The sequence below is a fragment of the Octopus bimaculoides genome, unplaced genomic scaffold (assembly GCF_046866305.1).
Source record: "Octopus bimaculoides isolate indiv1 unplaced genomic scaffold, ASM4686630v1 contig162, whole genome shotgun sequence".
Taxonomy (NCBI): Eukaryota; Metazoa; Mollusca; class Cephalopoda; order Octopoda; family Octopodidae; genus Octopus; species Octopus bimaculoides.
In genome coordinates this window covers 37,501-42,500 of record NW_028315412.1, presented here as the reverse complement: position 1 = coordinate 42,500, position 5,000 = coordinate 37,501, and the positions used below count along the sequence as shown (strand labels likewise).

Here is a 5,000-nt window from a genome sequence, read left to right as displayed (position 1 = left end):
GGAGGCGAAAGGGCGGTGAGGCGAGAGAGTCGTGAAGCGGGAGAGCGGTGAGGCGACAGAGAGGGGAGACGAGAGAGAGAGAGAGAGAGAGAAGGGGCGAGAGAGGGAGGAGACGTAAGAGAGAGGAGGCGAGAAAGCTGTCAGACTAGAGAGCTGTGAGGCAAGCGAGAGGGGAAGCGAGACTGAGAGAAATAGACAGACAGATAAGATAGACAGAAAGTTTTCCTTACAGACTTTTGTTTTTCATTTTAAAGTTTAAAACAATATCGGGTTCGAATTTGGTGAAGGGATTAAGAAATACAAACAATTTGGACTTTAAATAGGATGCATAATTTATGTTAGCGTTTCTGAGCAATGTACTTTATTCGAGACGCCTCACTTAATCAAAGAAGGTGACATAAAAGCAGCCAGCAGCTTTGACATCAACTGATAAGAAGGACATACTTTTGATAAAGGTATAAGTAATAGAGATCTGAAGCGGCACTCCCATGTGGTCTAGTGGTTAGGATTCCTGGCTTTCACCCAGGCGGCCCGGGTTCGATTCCCGGCATGGGAACGTTTACTTTTTTTATTTATTTTTTCCTCTTTGTAATGAATCACGTTAATAAATTTGTTTTAAGTAATTTGCCATAATCGACGTAAATTTCTTAAATAATTAAAATCTACCCCTTGGACAGAAACAACATCCTAGCAGTGATTGTGACACAAAGAAAAAGAGATTATTTGAAGAAATTAGGAATTAATAAAAAAAATAAAACATTATACAGCATCGTTTTATAACCTATTACGAATTAATTTTTTTCAAATGTCACTGGTGTGTTTACATCCCCGTAACTTAGCGATTCGGCAAAAGAGACCGATAGAATAAGTACTAGGCTTCCAAAGAATAAATCCTGAGGTCGATTTGCTCGACTAAAGGCGGTGCTCCAGCATGGCCACTTTCAAAACACTGAAACAAGTAAAAGAGTATATATATATATATATATATATAGGTATGTATATACGAGGGGCTTCTTCCAGTTTCCATCTACCAAATCCACTCACAATGCTTTGGTTGGCCCGAGGCTATAGTGGAAGACATATGTGCACAAGGTGCCACGCAGTGGGACTGAAACCAGAACCACGTGGTTGGGAAGTAAGGTTGTTATCATGCAACCACCCGATTCCCAAGAACGGAAGCGAATGTAACAACTATATAGGAAATGGGTGAATTTAAATCTAAACTTAGAAACTTTAATATACTACCTTAAACTAAGTAAAAAAAAAACAAAAAAATAATGAGCGTTCCCATGCCGGGAATCGAACCCGGGCCGCCTGGGTGAAAGCCAGGTATCCTAACCACTAGACCACATGGGAGAGCTGCTGGTTCGAGACAGTACATAAAGTTTTATTTAAAATATTGCTCTCTTTCTGCTACCATGCTCTTTCTATGACATAATGTTCACTGACTACTGCGGTTCTGAGAGTCAGCGTGCAAAATTTCATCAATATTCCAAATTTGAAAATTTTCACTTAGTTTTAAAATTTCAGAAAATGCTTAGGATCTATTTTAAAACGGGGGCGCCAGTTTTCATTTATGTTTTATGTAGTGTTTTTGGTACGGAAAGACTTTCAAACTTCGTATACTTATCTATTTTGTGTTATAGAACAGAAAAATATTTTCGTATTCGAATTTATTTCATGTAAAAAATTGTCTTATTTCGATAATTTCTACTAATCACTGACGTCTATTCAGTTGAAAACAGTTAGCGCTGTAACGGTGTATATCGTATTAATCCCCTAACCCTAACTAGACTGTTAACCGTAACCGTAACCCTAACCCTAGAACTAACCCTAACTCTAGAATCCGAACTCTAAAATTGTTACACACATAGATACGCACAGCGTAATTTATTATATAAACAATATATGCGTATAAATTACGGTTAAACCGGATGAAATATGTCACAGGGAATAACATTTTTATGACCGCCCAGCAGTAACTCTATTGTGCTGAATAGACGTCAGTGATTGGTTGAAATTACAGAAATACGACAACTTTAATATGGAATAACTTGCGAACTCTTTTTTTTTTTGTTAAGAAGGCTAAGAGTAAAAGATGTTTTATATGACATATTCTACCAGTGTCCCAAGTTTCAAAGTGTTTCGTTAGTGTTTCGTTAAGAAAACACTGGCGCCCCCGTTTTAAAATAGATCCAATGCTTACTTCCAGATGCATGGATTTTATTTATAATCTTTGGAGGATACCGAGAAATCCGAATATCTGGATCCTTCTGATTTGACGGGCAACATTTTTCATTTATGTTTTATGTAGTGTTTTGGTACCGAAACACTTTCAAACTTCGTATACTTGTATATCTTGTGTTATAGAAAGGATAAAAATTTTCGTATTCGAAGTTATTTCATGTAAAAAATTGTCGTATTTCGGTAATTTCAACCAATCACTGACGTCTATTGAGGTGAAAACAATTACTGCCGTGGAATGTAAACAACATGCTCTAACGGTGTCATGGGATCTTTTCCCTTGAATAAAATTAGTGCCATAGTTTGTCAACAACAACTATCGGTGGTACTGTTATTTATGACATCGTTCGTGCGTTTGTACTGGTTTTAGCTTTAGGGTTTTAGGTATGTATATACGAGGGGCTTCTTCCAGTTTCCATCTACCAAATCCACTCACAATGCTTTGGTTGGCCCGAGGCTATAGTGGAAGACATATGTGCACAAGGTGCCACGCAGTGGGACTGAAACCAGAACCACGTGGTTGGGAAGTATGGTTGTTATCATGCAACCACCCGATTCCCAAGAACGGAAGCGAATGTAACAACTATATAGGAAATGGGTGAAATAAAATCTAAACTTAGAAACTTTAATATACTACCTTAAACTAACTAAAAAAAAGACAAACAAAATAATGAGCGTTCCCATGCCGGGAATCGAACCCGGGCCGCCTGGGTGAAAACCAGGAATCCTAACCACTAGACCACATGGGAGAACTGCTGGTTAGTGACAGTACATAAAGTTTTATTTAAAATGTTGCTCTCTTTCTGCTACCATGCTCTTTCTATGACATGATGTTCACTGACTACTGCGGTTCTGAGAGTCAGCGTGAAAAATTTCATCAATATTCCAAATTTGAAAATTTTCACTTAGTTTTAAAATTTCAGAAAATGCTTAATTCCAGATGCATGGATTTTATTTATAATCTTTGGAGGATATCGAGAAATCCGAATATTTGGATCTTTCTGATTTGACGGGCAACATTTTTCATTTATGTTTTATGTAGTGTTTTTGGTACCGAAACACTTTCAAACTTCGTATACTTGTATATTTTGTGTTATAGAACAGATAAAAATTTTTGTATTCGAAGTTATTTCATGTAAAAAATTGTCGTATTTCGGTAATTTCAACCAATCACTGACGTCTATTGAGGTGAAAACAATTACTGCCGTGGAATGTAAACAACATGCTCTAACGGTGTCATGGGATCTCTTCCCTTGAATAAAATTAGTGCCGTAGTTTATCAACAACAACTATCGGTGGTACAGTTATTTATGACATCGTTCGTGCGTTTGTACTGGTTTTAGCTTTAGGGTTTTAGGGTTAGGGTTCGGGTTTTAGAGTTAGGTTTAGTTTTAGGGTTACGGTTAGGGTTATTATTATTTTTGCCATAACCTCACTCATAACCCTAACCATAAAACCCTATAACTCATAACCATAACCCTAACCCTAACCCCAACCCTAAACCCAACCCTAACCCTAACCCCAACCCTAAACCCAACCCTAACCCTAAATCTAAAACTCGAACCCTAACCATATAACCCTAAACCCTTACTAGGGAACAATGATATAATTAAACAGGGAATAACACTCTTGACACCGGCAAAAATTATTGTTTACAAAGACAGCAGTAACTATTCAGCTGAATAGACGTCAGTGAATGGCTGAAATTACAGAAATACGACAACTTTAACATGAAATAATTTGCGATGTACAATTTTTTGTTAAGAAGGCTAAGAGAAAAGTTGTTTTATATGACACATTCTACCAGTGTCCCAAGTTTGAAAGTGTTTCGTTAGGAAAACAAGTGTTGCCCGTCAAACCAAAAAGATCCGAATATTTAATAAGTTTACAGTCGCTTAAGATATTCATCGTGAGAAGCGTGAGGCGAGAGAGAGGAGGTGAGAGAGAGAGGAAGTGAAAGAGGGGGAGGCAAGAGAGAGGGGAGGCGACAGAGAGAGGGAGGAGGCGAAAGAGCGGTGAGGCGAGAGAGTAGTGAGGAGAGAGAGAGGGGAGACGAGAGAGAGAGAGGGGGCGAGAGAGGAAGGAGACGTAAGAGAGAGGAGGCGAGAAAGCTGTCAGGCTAGAGAACTGTGAGGCAAGCGAGAGGGGAAGCGAGACTGAGAGAAATAGACAGACAGATAAGATAGACAGAAAGTTTTCCTTACAGACTTTTGTTTTTCATTTTGAAGTTTAAAACAATATCGGGTTCGAATTTGGTGAAAGGGATTAAGAACTACCAACAATTTGGACTTTAAATATGATGCATAATTTATGTTAGCGTTTCTGAGCAATGTACTTTATTCGAAACGCCTCACTTAATCAACGAAGGTGACATAAAAGCAGCCAGCAGCTTTGACATCAACTGATAAGAAAGACATACTCTTTTGATAAAGGTATAAGTAATAGAGATCTGAAGCAGCCTTCCCATGTGGTCTAGTGGTTAGGATTCCTGGCTTTCACCCAGGCGGCCCGGGTTCGATTCCCGGCATGGGAACGCTTACTGCTTTTATTTATTTTTTTTCGTCTTTGAAATGAATCACGTTAATAAATTTGTTTTAAGTAATTTGCCATAATCGAAGTCAATTTCTTAAATAATTAAAATCTACCCCTTGGACAGAAACAACATCCTAGCAGTGATTGTGACACAAAGAAAAAGAGATTATTTGAAGAAATTAGGAATTAATAAAAAAAATAAAACATTATACAGCATCGTTTTA

At 38.0% G+C, this 5,000-nt stretch overlaps 4 non-coding genes across 4 annotated transcripts; 2 read left to right on the top strand and 2 right to left on the bottom strand.

Moving 5' to 3' along the window:
- The first annotated feature begins 484 nt into the window (after window positions 1–484).
- Trnae-uuc (transfer RNA glutamic acid (anticodon UUC)) lies at window positions 485–556 on the top strand. Its single transcript has one exon. It is a non-coding gene; the product is annotated as a tRNA-Glu (tRNA).
- Window positions 557–1,284: 728 nt separating this feature from the next.
- Trnae-uuc (transfer RNA glutamic acid (anticodon UUC)) lies at window positions 1,285–1,356 on the bottom strand. Its single transcript has one exon. It is a non-coding gene; the product is annotated as a tRNA-Glu (tRNA).
- Window positions 1,357–2,921: 1,565 nt separating this feature from the next.
- Trnae-uuc (transfer RNA glutamic acid (anticodon UUC)) lies at window positions 2,922–2,993 on the bottom strand. The gene has a single exon. It is a non-coding gene; the product is annotated as a tRNA-Glu (tRNA).
- A 1,712-nt stretch (window positions 2,994–4,705) lies between these two features.
- On the top strand, window positions 4,706–4,777 carry Trnae-uuc (transfer RNA glutamic acid (anticodon UUC)). The gene has a single exon. It is a non-coding gene; the product is annotated as a tRNA-Glu (tRNA).
- The last annotated feature ends 223 nt before the right edge of the window (window positions 4,778–5,000 follow it).